At 44.8% G+C, this 22788-nt stretch overlaps 1 protein-coding gene across 2 annotated transcripts in view; it reads right to left on the bottom strand.

Annotated features, from left to right (window-relative positions):
• Positions 1-21347, bottom strand: part of DRD2 (dopamine receptor D2) — a 72683-nt gene extending 51336 nt beyond the window's left edge. Inside the window, exon 1 of one of the 2 annotated variants that reach the window (XM_019753352.2) lies at positions 21010-21347. The gene's annotated coding sequence lies outside the window, so the exon portion shown is untranslated. The remainder of the gene's footprint in view (positions 1-21009) is intronic. The other variant, XM_019753353.2, reaches the window with a different exon arrangement.
• Between the last annotated feature and the right edge of the window lie 1441 nt (positions 21348-22788).

The following is a 22788-nucleotide window of genomic DNA, read 5'->3' as shown; positions in this document are numbered from 1 at the left end:
AAGGACCCTCTTCCTTCCCCTCTCTTTCTCCAAACTCCCCTTACCTTCCCTCTTACTAACCATGATGCCAGCAGGTCAGTGAATCCTCTTTAGTCCTGAACTCCCAGTCTTACTAATTGCTTTCTTTCTTGTCCTTATTTGACTTCTAACTCAGGAGATGAGGCTTCAGTTACATAAGTGGGCAGCTGTTCCAAGAACAGGTGACTGGGCGAGAAGTGGTCCTGCCCTGGAAGAGACAAAGATGTCTACAGGGACGGAGAACCAGCAAGGCAGGAAGCTTCCTGCAGTGGGCTGAGCGGTGTTCCTGCCCCCTCCACCCCAACCCCCAATCTATATCCACCCACAACCTCAGAATGTGACTTTATTTGGAAATAGGGTCTTTGCAGATGTTATTAAAGATCGAGATGGGATCATACTGGATTAGAGTGGGCTCTGAATCCAATAGCTGGTCTCCTTATAAGAAGAGGAATGAAGATAGAGACACAGGAGACAAAGACGATGTGAAGATGGAGGCAGAGATTAGAATTGTGCTGCCACAGCCAAGGAACACCAGGAGCCAGGAGAAGCTGAAAGAGGCAAGGAAGAGTCTAGAGCAGGGGTGTCCAAACTGCGGCCCGCAATCCATTTTTAACTGGCCCGCAGCAAATTCCAAAAATATATTTAGTTTACTTAAATAAACCAGGTGAGGCAATATGTACTTCACCCCAAGTGAGTGGCCTGGCTGTTTGTGTATTTTACCGCATATGGCCCTTGGTGAAACACGTTGAAAGAAGTTTGGACACCCCTGGTCTAGAGCCTTTGGAGGGAGCACAGCCTGCCAGTACCTTGATTCCAGGCTTCTAGACTCCAGAACTGACAGAGAATAAGTTCGTGTTATTTTAAGCCACCCAGCACGTGGCACAGCTGTCCTAGGAAACTAATACATTCCTCAAGGTTACATGGCCCTGCAATGTTTAAGACACACAGCTGTGAGCTCTGCAGAAGTCTGCCCACTTTCCCCTCTTCCTCTGGAGCCCTTCTTTATGTCCTGGGGCTCAAGGCATCTGTTTCACAGCCCTCCTGCTGCACAGGCTTTTCCTATTACATTTAGGAGCCACGCAAAAATGCTTAGAAAGGAAGCCAGGGGACATTTGGTTTCTCTGGGCTGATTGCCTGCCACCCAGTTCCTTCAGGATGGTGGAACCCAAGCCATTAGGATGTGATATATTAGGTTGCAGTGGAAAGGGCCCTGGGGCAGAAGTAGGCTCTAGCCCAGCTCTGCTACTCTCTTGCTGGGTTCTTTCAAGCACAACACTCTAGGAGGCAAGTCCCACCTTGTCTAATTTCCTCATCTGCAATGATGTCTTTCTTTCCTCCAGAAGAGAGAAGATAAAATTTGGGAAGGGTCCCATGGAAATGTGTATGCCTCTTAATAATTATAATAAGAACAATGATAGTGAATGTTTATTGAGAGCTTACCACTTGTCAGGTAGTAGGTTAAATACTTTATATGCAAATCTCAGCCTGCTCTGCAAGAGGACAGTATTCGTTCATTCATTTATTCACGCAATAGTTATTTATTGACAGCCTACTACCTGCCAAGCATGTGCTTGATGTAGGGTGGGGGAACTTCCCCTTCTCCTGTCTCCTCCTTGCTGCCCCATTCTCAGACCTGACTGATGACAAAGGAGCTAGTGCCCCTTATTACATGATTCTCAGTGACAATAATGCAGTTTTTAAAGGGCTTTTGCATGTCATTTGCTACATTGAGCCCTAACTTGCTACAATTTGCTTCTCTGTGAGATATGGGAATGTTGATGGCTCTACAGCCCCATCACTCAAAGGTGTGAGCCGCTCAAAATATGCAAGTACCACCTTGGTCCTACTTTACGTTTCACAAATCTATGCTTCGCAGGCAATAGAGTAGAGCTGAGTAATAAAGATCATCACAGCAACAGTTCTGGACTTAGAAATGGGAAGAAAGGATAAGAGGATGATTTCTGGAGCTGGTTAAATTGGAGAAACTTTTGGTAAGGCTATCTGAGGCTAACTAGTGTGGTAAACACCATCTCTGACTTGGGCACAGTTCAGGACACTGTTTGCTGTGGTGGGAAGTGGGCTGGGTCACAGGCAGGCCCAGGGTTTGGTTCTGCTAAGCAGCCATGAGGCTCTGAATGCACAGCTTTCCTGTCGGGGCCCAATTTTCTCATCTACGCATGAAGTGTTAGTCTAGGTCACTAAGGTTCTTTCCAGTCTCGGCATGCTGGGTTCTCTCCAGTCTAAATCACTTGCTGGAGAAACTTACTAGCCGTCCTTAATAATATGGGGGATTTCAAGATCATCAGAAGACACTGTGTCCTCCTTTCTTACTATGGTGTGTATGGGGAGAGGGGAGTAGGTTCCCGGATCACAGTACCACTGCGTACAGTACAGTGAGTTGGTACCTAAGGACTCCATTCCCACTTTCATCTAGTGGTGAAACAGACCAGCAAACAGTCAGTTATAATATGGCATGATAAATCCTACACTTCATGCTATGGGAATATAGAGGAGGGGTCCCTAGCCCAGGCTGGTGAGACAGTGTAAGGAGGAAATCGGGGAAGGCTCCCTGGAAGAGGTGGTGTCTGTGCTCAATTTTAAAGGCTGGCTACAAGTTAGCCTTTAAGGTCAAGCAAGGGCTGGAGAATTCAGGCAGACAAAACAACATATTCAAAAGCTGGATATGGTACAGCAAGTGCAGAAAAACAACAAATGTCAACACATCCATTTTCTTTCCTCTTTCTTGTAACCTTCACTCCTCGAATCTCTCTCATCCACATCTTGATACCCACTTGCCACCCTCTTTTCTCCTTTCTATTTCCTTTTCTCTTCCATTCTTTGTAGATAAGGAGAGGAATGTGACCTAGTGAAGTCATGAGCTAGTGGGGGACCAGAAGAGAAAACCATTATGATGAGATCTGGAACTGAGGTTTACTGTGTTGCAGGAGTGGACTCCTTCCTTCCCAGCCTCCATTCAGGGCACCACTTCCTCTACAGCCCTCCCAGGAGACTCATCCTTACATCCCTGTCTCGTTATTACCATGTGTCCCCGAAAATAAGACCGGGTCTTATATTAATTTTTGCTCCAAAAGATGCATCAGGAAAAAATCATGCTAGGGCTTATTTTCCGGTTAGGTCTTATTTTGGGGGAAACACGGTACCTCCTCTGCCCTCGGGTAAAGACCTTGTTCTTTTGAGGTGCATGACATCCATCTATGTCCTCCTAACCCTCTGCCATTGATCATCCACAAATTCCTAGTTACTTCCCCTTCTTCACTGAAGACTTTGGCACCTAGTTTACTGTCTTCGCTGCTAGGTACCAGCAGGGGCCCACAGGCCCCCTGCTTCGTATCGGTGAACTTGGGTGAGTTTTCTTGGAATTTCAGACCTCCCTGTTTTAAGGTAGGAGGCCCTGACTTGATTTCAGTTGTTAAAAAAAAAAATATTCTCACGGTGGCATTACAGGTTAGAGGTTCAGAATAACCCTGGTTAGGACAAGAGTTAAGATAACTCAGGGACAGGAGGAAAAAATGGGTGGCTGGTTTTAATTTTGGCTTTTCTATTGGAATTGCTTACTGCGAGTCTGAACGAACATTTTTCTGGATAAATGAGAATCTGAACTTGTTCAGCTCCGAAGATAAGGGGCATTTATTCCCTCCAGCCTTAATTTCAGGTGTTCTTAGGTGACTAAGGATCTTTGTGGAGGTGTTTGAGGATACTTCTCAAAACATGCAGTGGACCCACAGGGAATTGCAACACAACTGTCATTAAATATTTGACTCGTTCTGGGACACGCACGTAAAGGCTGGTCACCTAGTACTCTGAGTTCTCACGGTTGTACTAGACAGCCAGGGAGAGAAACTGAGGCACTAAAGAGGGTTGAAGCGACTCAGGAGGTGACAGCCCCTTGGAAGCTCAACCCATAAGCAACACACTTCAACCCACTAAACATTATCACTAGAAATTTGTTCAGACTGCAGATCTCAAAAAGAAAACTAAAAATTAGCACGGGAAATCATGCCTCCAAGGCCGACAAGCTCCCAGACCATTAGTACTCTGGCAGACGTACAGTTCCTTCCAGTAGGAAGTCTTTACTTCCAAGTACTTACAGACATGGAAAAGATTTAACTAGAGGTGATATCAACTTAAGATGGCCAAAATGGAGCTCTTTGACATCTAAATTTTGTGTGCAATTAGAAAAGGCCAGCTTAAAAAAATATCAAACTGAATGAAAACGGGGGCTTTATCTAAATTGGCTAATGGAAGCCTCTGAAACGGTACAGAGAGACGTTCTTCTCTCCAGGAAGTTAGTAAGGAAATTTTAGAGACAGACTCTGAACAAAAGAAGGTTTCCAAAGCTGCTCAATGCCAACAGCCCACTTTTCCCTCTTCTCCAGCTGTCCCACTGTGCGCCTTACTTTGTCTGGACTTGCTCTCCTCTCCCTCCGTCTCTTCTGCAGCCCTGTTGCAGCTCCCTTTGGAGAGGAGCTGGTTTCGGGCAGAGGGGAATCGGTGGTTATATACAGGCAGAACTAAGGAATCTAATAAAGATTCCCCCAAGTTTCTCTAGGACCCTGATGAGTTTGCAAAGGAATTTGAATTAACTGTTCGAACATATAATCCTGGCTTTTCTGATTTATTCCAATTAATGCACCTACTGGTTTCTGAGAGCAAAGCAACAGAATTACTAAAGGTTTGCTAGGGAAACTCCTGTAGAGGAATCTGCTTTTATTGTAAAAAGACAAGTCACCTTAAGGATTGTAGAAAACTGTAATAGGATTTAGAAAAAAGAAACAGTAAAAACAAGCATAGGGCTGTTCCAAGGACTATGAGGGCATCTCCCCTTCTTACTAACACTGGGACTACTTTATCTGTTAACACTACCTAAGTTGCCCTCTCCTTTGGAGTAAAGCTTCTACAAATGTTAGAGACATCTAATCAACCAATGTCTTTTTCTAAAAATCAGAACCTATTCCTCTCCAGCTAGGAAATGTTAAGGGGCAACATATATTTTTACTACTCAAATCTGCCCAAGTCACCTGAGAGTGTGAGACTTTCTAACCAATGATGCTCACATATCCTTCTCCCAGAAAGGTGAAAGGTACTAACTAGAACTAAATGAGTCAGATTTGGAAAATAATGGTTTTAAAAGAAACTACATGAGAGCTAACTAGTCTTGAAACTGACTGAATGTTTGTTACAGGATGTTCCAATACAATTTTAGGCTTTTTCCAGTACAGATATTGATTGGTCAGCCACTCCTATTAAAATAACTATTGATAATTGCCTCTACCTAATTATTTGCCAATATCCTTTGAGGCCTGATACACCAGCTGGAATTAGCTCATTATACAAGATTACCTTTAAAAGGGGGGCTTACAATTCTATGTATGAGCGCCTGTAATTCTCCCATCCTTCCAGTAAAGAAACCCAATGGGAAAGGATGGAGATTTGCATAGGACCTCAGAGCTATAGATATCCTCTGGTTCCAAATCCACATACCCTATTATCAGCTATTCCGGTGAGTATTGCCAATATTTGTCAGTGATAGATTTATGTAGTGCCTTTCTTCAGCATTCATGTTAAAAAAAAAAAAAGACAGGAAATACCTCTTTACTTTTCCACCTGGGAAGATCAGAGGTTACTTGAATAGTAATTCCCCAGGGTATACAGAGAGTCCCACCTATTTCTCTCAAATACTGAAAGCTGATTTGAATGTTGAATTTCCCAGAAATTCTACTCTCATCTAATATGTGGATGATTGACTCTTATGCTATATGCAATAACTTCCATGGTAAACATAAATTTAGGTTTCTTATTTACCTGATTAAGATCTGTCTGACAAGCTGAATTAATTGATCTAACAGGAGCTTGTCAATGAGCCAAAGATCAAATAGCCAGTATTTACACTGATAGTTGTTATACCTTTGGTGTAGCTCACAACTTCAAAATGTCATGTCATGGAAGTAGTGAGGCTTCTTAACTTCCTCAGGGCAGCCAGTAAGAATGGAAAACAGGTTGTAGAATTTAAATTAGATGTCATATAGCAACCAAAACAATTGGTAATTATCAAAATCCCAGGACTTTCTAAGGCTGCCACCATAGAAGCAAAAGAAAATAATTTAGCTAATACTGCAGCTAGACCAGCAGTAATAAACAGCCAAATTATCCAGAATTGAGCATGTTCCTTCTCCCTAGTAAATCAATAAAAGACTATTTTGCAGTTCCAATGGACAGCTGCAGTAGAAAAGAAAATATGGCAACTAAAGGGGGAAACTTTAACCCAAATAGATATAGCTTCGCATGTACATGAGCTAACACATTGGAGTCTTGGAAAGATGGTTTCGTGGAGTAAAGAATATTATTAGAAACCTACTGTAGCTCATAAAGTGTATAGCAGACGTTCTATCTGTCCAAAATATAACCCTGGAAAATCGCTCCATGGGTCCTAAGCACATTTCCCATTTCCTTTAGGTCCATATGAGGTATGGTAATTGGATTTTATCTAAATGCCACCAGCTTAAGGATACAAATATGTGTTAGTCATGATTTGTATGTTATCTCAATGGGTTGAGACATTACCTTGCAGGAGAGCAACAGCCTTAATGGCAGGGAAGTTATTTAAAATAATAATAAATAATCCTCAATTAGAGAATTCCCTGTGAGTTACATGGTAACTGAGGGACTCGATTCACTGAGACAACGTTACAATCTATTTGTAATATCTGGCTTATTTTACAGCATTTTCATCGTGCTCATTACCCCAGTTCTCTAGTTTGGTAGAATGCACAAATGGTAAAGTAAAACTCAACTAGGTAAATTTTCAGAAGCTTTTAACCTCCCTTGGCCAAAAGCTCTCCCTATAGCGCTTCTTAGCCTGAGATACACTCCTTTTGGTAAATACAGGCTTTCTCCTCATTAGTCATTGTTCACCCCATGTGAAGGGACATGTGAACCAACCTTACTAAAAGGAGACATTCTACATTATTATCAAGGACTTATCAATTATCTGAAAGAAATTAATAAATTAGTAACTGATTCACTTCAGTGTGTTCCTGGGAGACGAAGACTGCAAAGACCATGACTCACAACCAGGAAGTTTTGTCCATTGGACAAGACATCAATTAAAGACTCTCCAACCTTGTCAGAAAAGACCTATCCGTGGATATCAAAGAATCTTCAAGGACGAGAAGCCGCTGACATCGGGGTTAGACAGCTACCCCAAGTCATTGAGAAGGCCTGTATATCTACATAATTGATAAGAACTTAAAATAACCATTTGTTTAATATTCTTGACCTGTCTGCTAATAATATTAGTGATAATGATAGTTATACTTGTTCTTTAGGCTTTACTCAAACCCTGTACTTATATAGCCCAACTATTAATAATTGCTAAAGGTATATAACATTATCAATAATATTATTTTTATGGTTTTGAAATTTATAAAGAATGTTACTATAGAAGGAAGAAAAGGAATGTGTGTGTATTTTTGAGAAAAGTTAAAAGGAAGTAGTTTGTCCTAGTAAGTTGATTATTTCTGAATGAGGAAAAGGAGACACACTGAGAAGGACAAGTGAAGTTGTAGAAGATTAGTGGAAAAGAAACACTGAGAAAGGAATTGTATATCTATAAATATTAGAACCCAAATATGCTTACCCACCAATTCAACAGACTACTAACTGTATTAATTCAGATAGAAGCTGAAGTGGATGTATATTTAAAAAAAAAAAAAAGAAGGCCATCTATAATGGCTGCTAAGACACATAAAATTTATTTATGAAACTCTTACTGTCCTCCTGGCCTCCAGAAAGTTTTAGGTAGTAATTGTAATTTAAACTATTATGTTCTTACGGCCTTACAGTTCCCAGTTATACAACTAGCAGAAATCAGATTAATGAATGACACTTGAGTGCTTCCAATGTAAACTAGATAGGCCATATTAAATAAAAAAGGTGAATGGTTATGTCCCCAATCTATATGGAATTCTGAATTCACCCAATCCTGGCCTATCGTATCCACCCCAACAAACAACAATATATAGTATATGGCAAGGAGACGTTTTCGTTAGGAAGGGTTAGAAAATTCTGTCAAACTAACTGATTTCTCTTGTAATGACATCAGATGTACAGTAAATGCTATGGAAATATGGTGTAATACTGAAATCATAGGCTAATTAACTTTGCCTGAGGTTAATAAAACCCATCATAACATTGCTACTGAAAATCCAGTGTATTGGGAAATTGAACTTAATCCTCCCCATGAAGTCATTTCTATGGAAACTAATTGGCCAGAAGACAAATTAGAACTTCTAGATCATAAAATAATAGAGTCTTCATTCATTTAGCCAAACTTATCATAAGATACAAATAGCAGTCGACAAGGGAGGAAAACAGATTATTAACTTAATAAAAAATTATAATGCATATAAAGGGTTCTTTGGTTGGTTTGGATGTTTTGTTCCCCTCAGACTCATACTTGTCTAATATTGGACATTTTCTGCTCCTACTCGGTGTTACTGGTTTAATACTATTGCTTTTGGTTCTAGTTTGTATGTGTTATACTAGAAGAAGAAGAAAAACACACACAACATAAGACAGAGGGAAAAAAACTCAGATCATGATAGCTCAAAGATTAGAAATGATCCAGAATATATTTAATGCAGACATACAGGCTCTGACTGCCTCCCATTTGCTCACCTTTTCTTTTAAAATAAATAAATAATTCGGGCCTGCTGCCACCTAAGTTTATGGTCTTGTCCTATCCCCAATGGTCCAACATTCAACAAGACAAGTCTTGACACTAAGAAGACTTCCTAGGAATGAACCTTTCTGGGACCAACTATCCAACCAAAAAGGTTGGTAATCAATGCATCCTTTGGATTGATTTATGACCAAAAGGGGAAACTGAGGACAGAAAAGGGGCCACAGGTTAAACATGACAAGGTCAGGAGACTGAAAATAACCACATAAGATGGCATGAACAGAAAAACAAATTCATAACTAAGGTGGGGCATGGTGGGAAGCCACACTTTTAGCCTGAAGCTTCCTTCAAAAAGTCAATCTTCACCTTAAGTGAGCCTGCCTATTGTCTTTTTGTACCTAAAATGACATCCTTGAAATGTCAGTAATCCCTTTTTCTAGACCAGAGCAGGAAACTACAGAATCCCTCATTATTATGCGTGTCCCTTGATTAACATCTCTATGTGAACTATTAACTACCCTGTACCACCTATGTGAAAGAAGTACCTTCTCTCCAATTTACTTTTATCCAATCCCAAAGATTTCCCCACTTTGCTTTCTCCCACCTCCTTAAACCACCAATGGATTTCATGTAACCCTCCTCCTTTGATTCTAATGTATAAAATAAGTTGCAAAATGGCCATTTTCCTCAGCATTTTCTCAACCCGTTGGGACTGCTTCCCGGCAATTGCTGTCAGTTTGGCTCAAATAAACTCTTAAAAGCTTTTTCTTAGGCTGGACGTTTTTTCATCAACAGTTATCCCACTCTGGGACCACAATCGCCTCTGAATCCCAGCTTAATCACTCATTTCTCCACGTACACCATTTCTCAGACCTCATCAACACCATCAATCCGATTCTAATTCCGCCTTAATATCCACAGCCTGTCTTCACTTTCCTTTATACCTGGCTCAGATTTCTGGCCCAATATTCATATACTTTACCAATATCCTTGATTACCTTGTTTTATGTCTTTAAATAATCCTTGGCTTCTCTCTTCCCTTCATTCTTCATAGACTATCAATCACCACATTTTGTTAAATTTTAAATAATTTTTCAAATTACTCATGTCTATCTCCACTGCCCCGCCTTAGTCCCGGCCTCCAGCTTTGCTGTCTTGGACAACTAAAAACTCTCCTAGCTACTCTGCTAGTCTTGCTTCTCTAGCGTCATTTTTCCAGCAGGGCGTGTCTGTGACTTTTAAAAAATGTAAATGAAGTCCATTGAGTTCTTCTCCTTCTTAAAGCCCAGCCCTTCAAAGTGGCTTCTGGTTGTCCTCCAGGTCTCTTCACAAGGCCACAGGGTTCACAGTCTGGCCCTTGCCCATGCCTCCGGCCTCAGCTTGCATATCCTCACCTCAAACGTCACTCTTTAGCACTTAGTTTCTTTGACTTCCTTGAATACTCCCTGCTCTAACCTGATGTTGGTGACAGCAGAGTGTGGTGGAAAGGGCCCTGGGGCAGAAGTAAGCTCTAGCCCAGCTCTGCTACTCTCTTGCTGGGTTCTTCCAAGTATAACACTCTAGGAGGCAAGTCCCACCTTGTCTAATTTCCTCATCTGCAATGATGTCTTTCTTTCTTCCAGAATAGAGAAGATAAAATTTGGGAAGGATCCTATGGACATTTCTATGCCTCTTAATAATTATAAGAATACCAATAGTGAACGTTTATTGAGAGCGCTGCGTGTATGAGGTATTAGGCTAACCATTTTATATGCGTAATTCATTTACTTTTCATAAAACCCTACGAAGTAAGTGCCATGGTAGTTCATGGAGGAAACAACCTGAATCTCACAGGGATTATAGTCACTTGACTGAGGTCACATAGCTGGTTATTGGCAGTGTACAGACCTGCGCCTACATCAATCTGGCTTCCAAGTTCATCCTCTGAACCACTTCTTTATACTGAACAGCTAACTGGGCTGGGTGGATATGCCATTTTTATTTTACTTTAAGATTCTTATAGAAATATAACTAACATACACTATGTATGGTGCCAGATGGGCACTAGATCTATGGGGTGCTGGAAGGGAGGGGCTTGGGGGCAGGGTGAAAAAGGTGAAGAGATTAAGAAATACAAATTGGTAGTTACAAAATAGTCATGGGGATGTAAAGTATAGGGAATATAATCAATAACATGGATATGCCATTTTTTAGAAGTGATTTTGGAAAAGCTAGGTTCAAACTGTTACTGCTTTTGAAGGGTCTCAGGTAAATGATGCTTACCTGTAACTTTTAAACTAAGGATTAGCCCAGTTATCTAAACTTGAAATCCCAGGCTTTAACAAACCACCCAGGGCTCCAAAGACAACCCTCAACAATTGCTCCATCCTGTTTGTCTTCAGGTCCCCAGGCTGACCTGAATTAAGACATCTGTATCTGTTTTCTTGACAGCTCTCCCAATACTTTCTTCTCTATGTGTGTGTCTGATTGAGGTTCCAACTACTCAATATCCCTTACTTCCATGCCCCACAACAACGGTGAAGAATTTCTAGCCAAACTGTAATGTAGATAACCAGAGAGTGCTAATTGAAGATGAAAGAGAAGGTCTGACGTGTCTTGCTGACTCACTTGACCTGTGGAGGATGCACCAGACACTTCCAGATACTCTTGTTGGGTTTCAAGTAAGTGCAGCCATGGTAAAGTAAGCCATCATTCACCTACTCACCCTCCCACTCACTCAACCACTTCCTCAACAATTTACATGACTACCAAGTGCTTAGCATCATTTTAGGTTAGAACAAGTTCTGGAGAAGTATGAGATAGATTCTCTGTGTCAAGGACCTCTCAGTGTAGTCAGGAAGACACAGCATGCACAATGGGAAGATTAGCATTAAGCATTAACATGGCAGTATAAGAAAGGAGCACAAAAGTTGTCATAAGGCAGTGTCTCTAGTATTTTCTAGCTCTGTGAGCCTGAGTAAGTTCCACCTAAACTCTCTGAGCCTCAGTGGCCACATCAGCAAAACAGGGGTTGTAATAGCTAACTCGATGGGTTGTTGTAAGGATCAATAGGGATAGTACATGTGAAAGTGATTTACAAATGAAAGAGATTATTATTGCCTCATGGGTTTTGCAAATTAAAAGGGAATTCCAAATGCAGAGTACTATAACTGTTGTTCCACAGGGAAAAAGACAATGATAAAAAATGCACGCAGACTGGCTGATCCCCCCACCCTGCCTTGAATGGCTTCCCTCTGGTAGCTTTGCACAGCTCTCTCTTCCACATCCTCTAAGCCTTTCCTCAAATGTCACTTTCTCAGTGAGGTCCATCCTGCCCACCCTATTGAATTATGGTCATTTCCGTCTCTTTTTATTCCTCAGCACTCCGTATCATCTAACTCTAATAGGTTTTTTTCTTTTCCCAAGTACTTACTGCCTATCATTTTTCTCCTTCAACTAGAATGTAAGTTCCAGGAGAGCAGGAATCTTAGTTTTGTTCACTGATGTATACACAACTAAGATGAGTGCCTAGTATGTGGTAGGTATTCAATAGTATTTGTTCAATAAAAGAATTAAAAGCAAAATGCATGTCAAATGGCTGCCACACCAGAAGACATTCAGGGAAGAGTGAGCACAGGAAGGCAGAACACAAAAATCAGTAGCCTAGTCTGAAAAAAGGATGGCTGAGAGGGTCACCTTAGTGTGTGAAACATGAGCATGTCCAAATCTCAGAATAACAAAAACAGAGGGCTCCCCTTGAAGCTCACAAAACAATTTTAGTCCAGTAAGAAGAAGCCATCTTTATACGAGGTCTGACAATTAAGTTCGCAAACTTGCCACCATGTGTTTATCTCAGCAGCACTGTACAGACAGCTCAGTAAAGTTTCCTAAGGTTGGTACATCAGTGTCTCACAGCTGTGTTTGTGTCGACATGTGGCAGAGTCTTGCTGAGTGGCGTTCATTATTGTTGTTGCGAGTTTTTGTGCTCCATTATGAGAATGTCTGAGTTTGAATTAGAGCAATGAACAAACATTAAATTTCTTGTTAAACTTGGCAAGAGTAGAAATGAAATCAGGGACATGTTAGTCCAACTTTATGGTGATAATGTCATGAAGAAAATGGCAGTGTACAAAGGATTAAACGTTTTTCTGAGGGAAGAGAGAGAACACATCACTGATGAAGAGAGGTCAGGGCAGCCAGTAATGAGCAGAACTGACAAAAACATTGCCAAAATTCGTCGAATTATACACCAAAATAATCCGCTGACTAAGAGAAGCATAGTAGACCAAGTAAACATCGATAGAGAAACCGGAAGATCTTAACTGAAAATCTTGGCATGAGAAAGGTGTGTGCCAATGAGAAAGGTGTCCTGAAGGAGCTCTTGCATCACTACAATGCACCAGCTCACCCGGCGCTGTCTTGTCTGTGAGGGAGTTTTTAGCCAGTAAACAAATAACTGTATTGGAACACCCTCCTACTCACCTGATCTGGTCCCCAATGACTTCTTTCTTTACCCGAAGAGAAAGGAAATATTGAAAGGAAGACATTTTGATGACATTCAGGACATCAAGGGTAATAAGACGACAGCTCTGATGGCCATTCCAGAAAAAGAGTTCCAGAATCGCTTTGAAGGGTGGATTACGCGCTGGTATCAGTGCATAGCTTCCCAAGGGGAGTACTTCAAAGGTGACTGTAGTGATATTCAGCAGTGAGGTACGTGGCACTTTTTCTAGGATGAGTTCACGAACTTAATTGTCAGTCATCGTACATGGCTAGTGAGCAGATTCCATGTCACTGTAGAAGACGAGTTTGAATAACTTCATGGAGAATCATTTTAGAATATACGTATGCGATCTACTGTTGCATAATAAATTACCCCAAAACCTAGCAACTTAAAACAATTAAATTTTATTACGTCACAATCTCTGTGGATCAGGACAGTTGGTAGGTTCTGTCTGGCTCAGGATCTTTCACAAGGTTATAGTTGAGACCTTACCAGTGACAACAGTCATTTGAAAGCTTGTCCAGGGAGGACAGATCTGCTTCCAAGATGGTCCATTCACATGGCTGTTGGCAGGAGGCCTCAGTTAATTGCCATGAAAACCTTTCTAAAGGGCTATTTGAGTGTCCTCATGACATGGCAGCTGGCTTTCTCCAGACTGAGTGGTCCAAGAAAGAATAAGGTAGAAGTCATGATATCTTCTATGACCTATCCTCAGAAGTCACAATCTGTCATTTAGGCAGTATGCTATTGGTACACAGGTCTTCCCTATTCAGTGTAAGAGGAGATTACACAAGAATAACAATCAATACCAGGAGGCAGAGAGTATTGAATGCCATCTTGGAGGCTGGCTACCACAGAATACAACCAAGGAAGGACCCAGAATGTGTGGAGGGCAGCACGGATCTATGGAAAGCAATCATTTCCTCCCACATGTCCCTCCAGCTCACCAGAGAAGACTGAACAAAAGGCAGATTTTATACCATTACTCATCAGGGAGTAGCTTTCAGGGTAGGAAAGTCCTAGGAGCTATTGTGTTACATCCCTTTCTTAGGAAGGAGCATACTTCATCCGAAAAATGGGTAGCATTTGCTCTTGCAATTAATGACCCCAAACGATGGAGAGTCTGTATTTCTGCCAGCTCTGGGGATCTTGTCATGTGAGGTTCTTTAGCCATCTCAACTGGGGGAGAAGAAAGAAGTCTCCTTATCCTGCATACAAGTACTTTCTCTTTGTCATTTTTAATAAAAAGTGGTCTGTGTCAGAGTGCATCACACCATGTGACAATGCAAACCAAGAAGGCTGCAACCATGAGCAAACAGATGAAGGACCTGGGAAGCCAGGAAGGTAGGAAACAGAGGCAGTGCAAAGCCGTCACCACAAAGATGATGCTTCTTCCTGGCTTGTGTGTAGTAAGGTACAAGTTCAGCCGGACCTAATTTAAAGGGATGAGAAGCAATCCAAACCCCTCTTGTTCAAGATGAAAAAGAGCTTCTGACAGGCGAGTGCCAAAGAATTCTGGTGCAGATAAGTGGGGAGCATAGAAAAGAAAGATAAGCTTGAATTTTTTTAAGAGTTTTCGAAATGTGCTTAGTTTCAGAGATGTAAAATGAGGTGCTGAATTAGTGCAAAATGAAAACCGCTGAAAATGTTCCCCCTTGAGTTTCTTAATAATAACAGTAACAATCATTATAGTTGATATTTATGAGGTGCTACTTTTACCAGAGACTGTTGCAAATGTCTTTTATCTATTGCCTTAATTAAGCATCACAAGCCAATGAAGTCGACACTGACGTCCCCATTTATAGATGAGAAGCCCAAGATGATAGAGGTTAACCAATCTGCTTAAGGTAACAGAGCTAGTAAATATTAAAATCGGGATTCAAATTCTGGCCATCTAATTCCAGAGCCCACAGGCTTAATTATCATTCCATGTTGCTGTTTTTAAAGGGTTTAAATAAGGGACCAAATGCTGGTAAATGTCATTCATAAAATTCATGTTGAGGTTCAACAACACAGGCTAGAAGCCTTCCAGCTTATTAAGACGTGAGCACCATTAGCTAGTTATTTTAGTGGCACTTTCGGTGCTGTTGAATCATAGAAATTCCAACTTATTAGGCAACCTGTAAACAGTTCCTTTACTTTGTACCTGAAAAAACTGATGCGCAGGTAAAGTGCCCCACCCACGGACACGCTGGCCTCTACTGCCTCTGTCCACCAGAAAAGCACTGATCAGCTAGTCCCCACAGACGGCTCTGATGAGTTACGCCTGCATCTGTGCAGGAGCCCAGGCCATCCCATCCCTCCCCTCTCTGTAAAATCATGAAGCTTTGTCTTGGAGATGTAACAAGTTTTCATCCCTTGGTAATAAGGAAGTAACATCAAAGGCCTACAGGTTGGCAGAAATCTGAGTTTCATCCCTTGGATAGTTCAGTTCACCTCAAAGAGATGTGGGATACGAGGTGATGTTATCACAGTCTCAGACTATTCTCACGGGAAAGCCACCACTTCCCTCAGTCCACACCTCTTCTCCTGCCCTCCCTTCAAGCTGGAAGGCTTAGCTGACCCTGCCTTCCTGCTGCTCCCTTCCCCACTGTGCCCACTGCGTGCTGAGGTTCACTCCCAGTGCATTTATCCAAAGGGGCCCAGATTGAGGTACACAACAACAGCTGTTAGATGGTCCTCCATTTTAAGAATCCCAAGAAGTTATTTCATCCATCCTTCTCCCTCTGCTGTCTCCTTTTTTCCTGGTATCCTATGCATAGTTCACTGTCACTTCTGTTTTTCAAAGAAAGTGCTTTCTTATTCTATTCTCCTCCCTTTCTTATTCTGTGTGTCACTTGCTTTAGCATCAGTCTGGCTTTGAATCTCACCCTGTATATGAAGCCTGTGACCTTCTGCAAGCCACTTACTTCTTCCTGTGTAAAACAGGGATCATAATGGTGCCTACTTCATAGAGCTATTGCAGGATTGGGAGTTAAAATAAAAAAACACATGTCAAGTGCTCAGCACAGTGCCCTGCTCACAACAAGTGCACGACAAATGTTGGCTGTTGTGACCATAAGACCCGCGATGGAGGGACTGGGAGCAGGACCCCTTGTCAACAGCAGCCCTTCTGAGGAAGTCTGTGAGGAAGCCACTTTCCCAGACCAGGATTCCCAGAGAGTTGCTAGTGATGTTGCTGCCTGGGGCAACAGGAAGGAGAGGAGGCAATTATATAGCGTGTAACAAAAATAATTGCATTTCTAATGCCTTTTCCCTGCTGGGCCACTTAGAATCGAAACAATAACAAGGCAGGGGTGAAGGCGAGAAGGGCAGACACAGTTTGAAGGAGCCCAATGATGAACTGATGGGCCCCAGGACCCACACTGGCTCTCAGACACCTGCAGGGGAGTGTCCTTGGGGTGGTGACTGCTGTACTGCTCCGAGCTCCACAGGAGCTGCAGTCCCCTGGAGGGCAGGTTTGCCAGGCTGGAGCGAGGGCGGCCTATTGACAGGGCACTGGGGCCTGAGTCTGCCTGACTTCACATCCTCTGTCTGGGAGCAGGCTGACATCATTCAGAGGGTTCCAAAGAAAGCCAGAGGTCCTCCCTCAGTCCCCTCCTCATCACTACAGAGAGCAAAGAATTCTTCTGTCTCCTCCTGGAAAAAGTAAAAATCCCTGCAGGTGCCATCAGATTACAACACAGCTGCTTAAACTGCGCTAAGCTGATGACTTACACACGCATATCTTCTGAGGGCCCCCAAGAGTCTACTTCTCCTCAGCTCCCACCCCCACCCACGCCCCACACTCTCACAGATGCCCAGCAGACTCCGGGTCTCTGAGTCTGGGAAACTGCAGCAGCACAGCCTGTTCCATCCGGGGGAGGGGGCGTCCCCAGGCTCCAGTGTGTCATCTCTGGCTCATCCCTGTACACTGGAGCCAGCAGGGGCCTGCACTCCTCTGTGTCTCCTAGAGAGAGGAGGCTGCGCCCTCCCAGGAGACACCTTAGATGCCAAAGGTGTTGATTTAACCCATTTATCAGGTTGGGGTGAAAAGGGCAAGAAGAGAGAAAACGTATATGTGGAATAGGACAAGTTTCTCGCCTTTCTCTGGACCAAACAAGAGTAAAGCAAGTGGCTGAATCTTACAGTTTTACTCCTCCACCCACATTACTGACACTCTAATCAAGCTATTTTCCAAGCCTTTGCATTTAGATAATGTGATTCTATTGTTTAAAAAAATAAGACAGAAATCTTCAATTGCATGGGGACAAGTAAGAAACAGGGGTGTATTAACGCTGGATTCCAGCACAGTTAGAGTAATTTAAAAGGCTGGCGGTAATATCGGTCTACCACGCAAAATAGGTAAATAAGCAACTTGCACACCCTTAGTGGCTCCATTTAGTATCCTGGAGAGCTGGAGTGTTCATAATCCCAAAGCCAAATCTTGGAGTGCTCCCAGGGCCATAACATGCTAGGGCACGTTTTGGGGGTAGGGGGAGGGAAATGTGGTGCTGGGGTTCAGCTATATGAGAGGCCAGGGGAGGGTGTCTGCTGAGAAGCTGAACCAAGCTGTGACCTTCCTGCTGCCTGTGATTTCCAAGCACTTTCTAGATGCAGGATGCTCTCTTGCTAAGCGGAGCTCCTGGGAGGATGGAGAAGCTTTGGTTGCCGAGCCTGGTGCCCTGGAACTAGAAAGCTTATACCACTCGTATTTGGAAGAATTTTAATGACACGAGAGAGAACATCGTATTTCCGGACTAAAGGAAGAGCTGCTCTGTTTGGGGTCTGGGACATCCAGGATGACCCCTGAGGAGCCCAAGTAGTCTAAGGTAACTAAGATATCCCAGGGGAAATGAGACTGACTGGGAAGCCATTCTAAGTTATTTTCCAGACCTCAAATCTAGGTTATCATGACCTGTGATATACAACCTGGTGCCGGGAGATACTGGAGACACAGATTGGGGTCCTGGAATTATAAAATCTCAACTCTGATTCTCCTCTCCCTTCCAGGTACTGGAACGCCTTTACTGCTGGAGATTCATTGGTATTAAGCCCCAAGGGAGAAAGAAATGGAGGGTGACAGGTCAGAAAATATGAGTCACTGGAAGGGGCTTGAGGAAGTCTCATCCTCCTCTATATCTCTCCATCCCCTTGCTCCATGCTGTCATCTCAGCCATGCTTCTTCAACACCAAAACATGACTTTCACTTGCAAGAAGATGGAGACAGCTCTTCCCAAGCCAAGTCCACATGCCTTTCCCCTTACACATGTTTACCCAGAGAACAGTGACCTCAGACCAGTCTAGCTTCAGTAGAACAATACCAGGTATATATAAAGCCATATTTTTATGAGACCCTGAGCTCCCTTTGTTTCCCCAGTATAGAAGGAGGTTCAGAAGGGTTTCTTTCAAGTTCAGATTCGCCTGCATCATTGCATGTTCTAGACAGAAATAATCCAATCTTGCTTGTAAAGGTGAAAGACTAGCCCAGAAGCATCACTACTGGCCTTTTTCACCCCTACAAGCTTCCTAGCTTAGAGCACAAGAACCAAATCAATATAGTCAATATGTCACTGCCACCAGGGCACGAGTGGCTACCAGCCTTGGGGATCATGACGTGCTACTAAGCTGAACTAATCACTCCTTGGTATTTCAGGAGCAGTTGGGTTAGCAGATCACAGCACATACATAATGAAAGAAAATAATTCCTCCAGAAGGGGAGGGTAGGCGGAAGACACTGGGTTGGCTCCCAGAGGGGGGGCAGTTAGTATTTACACAGGTAAGCCTGAAGCCATGTTGGAGATTCTTAGAGACGTCAAAAATCTGGTTCAGAAAGAAGAAAAGCTCAGGAAGATACTGGGAGAGAGGATATTGTGCTGTACCCTTTATTGAAGCAAAGGGATTTAATCAGGGGGACAGCCCCTCCATCAACAACAGCCCCCACCTGAAGAATTTAATATGTGTAGGAGGCAAGGGGGTTGATTGAAGACTTTAATCATGCTCCTTCTAGTCAAAGGAGTCTGGACTCTCATGATGTCTGATTTCAGGAGAGGTGGTTTCTTAACCCAGTGTACATATGAATCACCCAGAAATGTAGTTAGGATACACGTTCTTGGGCCTCAGCCTGAGACGCTCATTCAACAGTTCTTTAGGGCAGAACCAAGAAATACGCATTTTAACCAGATTCCCAGCTGATTCAGATGCAGGGAGTTTATTAAAACAAAAAACAACCTTGGAGAAATACTTCCCAAGACCTCTACAATAAATCAGAATCCCCCATTCTCTAGGCACCTTTCATCCCCAGGCTACGCAAGGAAGGTGGAAGGAACTCAGAACGTTCTTCAAGCAAATAAGGCTGGGGCTACCATGCCCCTCACTTGGCTATAGGTCTAACCCCCTCAAACCCCTCGGCTGTCAGATGTCTGGTTCAGAGACAGCATTAAACACCACCACCATCACATCATATATGCCAGGAATTCTGAACACTAAGCACAGAAGTCAAAGGCGGGGGTTGGGGCCCAGCAAACCATCTCGCTGATTCTCTCACAATTGGTCACATTTACCATGGCCTCTCTCTGCCCACCTTCATCAAACAGCAGCAACAGGGGGAAAGATGAAGAAAAATGATTTCTTTTTCACGTGTCCTAGCAATACAAGGTGAATCAGGAATAAATAAGCAGAGTATTTGTATCCAAAGGAAGGAGAATCATTGAAAACCTAGTTCGAGGGGGGGGGGCGGCAAATATAATATTAGCCTGAAAGGTTTGTACCCTGGCTAAAATCCAGAAGTGACTGGATCTGCAGAGGAAACTGGAAAAGGGTCCACAAAGTGCCTCGCACCTCACCAACCTCAGGAGCCACCAGCACAAAAAGTAGTGGTGTGCCAGGTGGGTAACAGTGACTCGCTCAGACAGCTTCCCTGTGAGCAAGGACTTGTCCCTACGGAGCGGCAGTGTTGTGACTTGTGTCCATGGTGAAGCCTGTTGTGTAGAAACACACACACCCTCTTACCTCTGCTCTTCAAGAACCGGTCACAGGCTGCCAACTGCAGACTGGGATGGGGACGCGCTCTGCCTGGCGCTTAGAGCTGCCTCTTGTCTGCGCACGCACACTTCCCTACTGGGGCTCTTGGTCCATTCTAGTGACTGGCAGTCACCCTCCGCTATTGCCGCCACCATTACCCCCATCATCAAGTCCAGACGGGTCTGAAACCCTAGCCTCCCTCCTCGACCGGATCTCAAACCGAGAGATGGCGAAGGGGAACGGAAACTCAGAATCAAGGACAGCGTCATATTAGAAAGTAGGAGAGTAAAGCCAAAACCAGCCTGTCCTCCATCCTTGGCTTCTGTCCTTAGAAACTGAAGTCTCACATCGCACAAATGCAAAGTTGCTAAAAACAACCCTTCTCCCACAGTGGCGGCCAGAATCCCTAGCTGCCCGCCTTGGGTCCGGGCTCGGGTATGGGGAGGAAAGTACCCTCCCGAAACTGCCGAGAGGCGGCCGCCTGCTGAAGCTGTGGCTCAGCGGGGCTCGCTTTCGGAGCTGCGCTGGAGGCTGCCCCGGCTCCGTCCGCTGGTGTCGGAAGCGAGGATTCCCGCCCGGGCGCTGGGAAGGAGAGGGGATGACAGCCACTAGGTTCCGGTCGCCGCGGCGCAAGAGGCCCGACGGAGTCAGTGGAGAGCCCGACCGCAGGCGAGGCGGTCCCGGACAGACGGCGCGGGAGCGGTCAAACTTCTCGTCCCGGCCGTGCCGCCCTCCGAGCTCCCTCCTCTCCCTGAGACCTGCCGTGGGCCCGGACCGCCTGTCGCTCCATCCTGCTGGCTCTTACCTTCAAGCCATAGGGCGCCGGGGGGCAGAGACGGCGCCGGCTGCTCGAGGCTTCCGGCTCTCGCCGCATCCACGCGCGGCCGCCCCTCCGGCAGCCGTCAGGGCCGCCGCTCTCCTAGGCGGGTCCCTGGCTCCCGGCCCCGCCGCGCCGTTCAGAGCTCCGGCGGGCAGCCGCTCGGCCGCCTCCCGCCCGCGGGGAGCAGTGGACCGGCCGCGGCGGGGCGGGGCAGAGCGGGGCGTGGGGCAGGCGTGCGGCGCAGGGACTAAGCACCGAGGCAGCGGGGAGCGCGCGGGAGGCTGTGGACTCCGGCTTTGAGCCTGGACAGCTCCTCGGCGCGTGTGCGCCCGGAGCGCAGGAGGGAGGGGGCGGAGCTGCCCTGGCCACGGGGCGCCACGGGGCCCCGCCCCGGGACAGGCCCCGCCCCGCCCCGCCCCGCCCCGTCCCGCTGCGCGCTTGTGTGCTGGCTCCGCGTGCCGGAGTTTGGAAGAAGCTGCGAGGAGGTGGGGGTTCCGCCGTCCCTGGCTTTGAGAAACGTCAGAGCCGAGACGGAAGTGAGCGGTCGATTACCCACTGCGCTCCCTCTAAGCCCCCAAAGTAATACCCTGTATATGCAGGGCTGCCGTGATAAATGTCCTCATCGCCTGCTTGTTCTGTCTTCTGAGAAGTCAGAGAGCAAGGGTTGGGGGAGTCACCACCATCCAGATAGTCGCTAAAGGAGGAGAGACCCAAGGGTCCGTTTTCTGACCTCTGCTCTTGGAACCCCTGTGGTCAGTTTTGTTGCTTGACTCTTCCAGGAGAAAGCCTGCTTGGAATTGACCTGAAAATGGAAATTCAAAAGGGGGCCTCGGGAGTTTCAGCTCACTTTTGACTCCAAACTGAGGTGGGGGGGGGGGGGGGGCGGGGTTGGGAAGGAGGCGTGATGAGGGCTGCTCTGCTGCTGCCCTTTGCCCAGGATCCTTTGGGCTACAGAGACATCACCTTCCTCTGCCCCTTTCTCGTCTCCCTCTTTACCTCTCTTCTTCAGGAATTTATTACTGACTGTCCTCCCTTTGTCAGGCTCTATGTCAGATTCCTGGGTCACAGAGAAAAATAAAACCAGGCCCTTAATCTCAAGTCCTGCCGATCTAGAGTGAAGACCTCCAGGAAATAAGTGTAACATATCACAGTACCTGTGGTTTAAACAGATGCTGGGGAGCATAAAAAAGAGAGACCTCACCTGGGCTGGTCATTGGAGAACATCAGTTCCTACAGGGGAGGAGGCAGCACAGCATTCTAGGCAGAGGGAACTACATGGCAGGGCATCACTCCATCATGGCTGGAGTCAAGCCACTCTGGGCCACAAAGATTAAGCATGTATTTCCACAATTACAGAAAATCAGAGTTGGAAAGGACTTTAGTATTCATCTGATCCCCACTCTTATTGCCCTAGGAGAGGGAAGCAAGGCCCAGAGAATTGGAGTGACCTTCCAGATTTCACAAAGATCCAGCACTGGACCAGTCCCCCACCTTCCCAGGTGCAAGCCAGTGCTTCTCTGAAATACAGTCATCTTTGGAGGTAATTGGGGAAAGGGAGAAGTTGTAAGTGGACACAGCGTGCCTCTTCCCCTGCTCCTTGCCTTTGACACCAGTGCGAGGATCTGGACTGTTCCCCTCCCCCTGCAAGCTTCATCAGGAGATCTTACAGCGATCAGGAATCCTAACGTTTTGTCGTATTTGCTTTCAAAGCAATAAAACATTACAGATATAATGAAACCCCAGTGTTCCTCCTCCCATACCCTT

Source organism: Rhinolophus sinicus, linkage group LG06 (assembly GCF_036562045.2).
Source record: "Rhinolophus sinicus isolate RSC01 linkage group LG06, ASM3656204v1, whole genome shotgun sequence".
NCBI classification, from domain to species: domain Eukaryota; kingdom Metazoa; phylum Chordata; class Mammalia; order Chiroptera; family Rhinolophidae; genus Rhinolophus; species Rhinolophus sinicus.
This window is presented reverse-complemented; position numbering and strand designations above follow the sequence as displayed.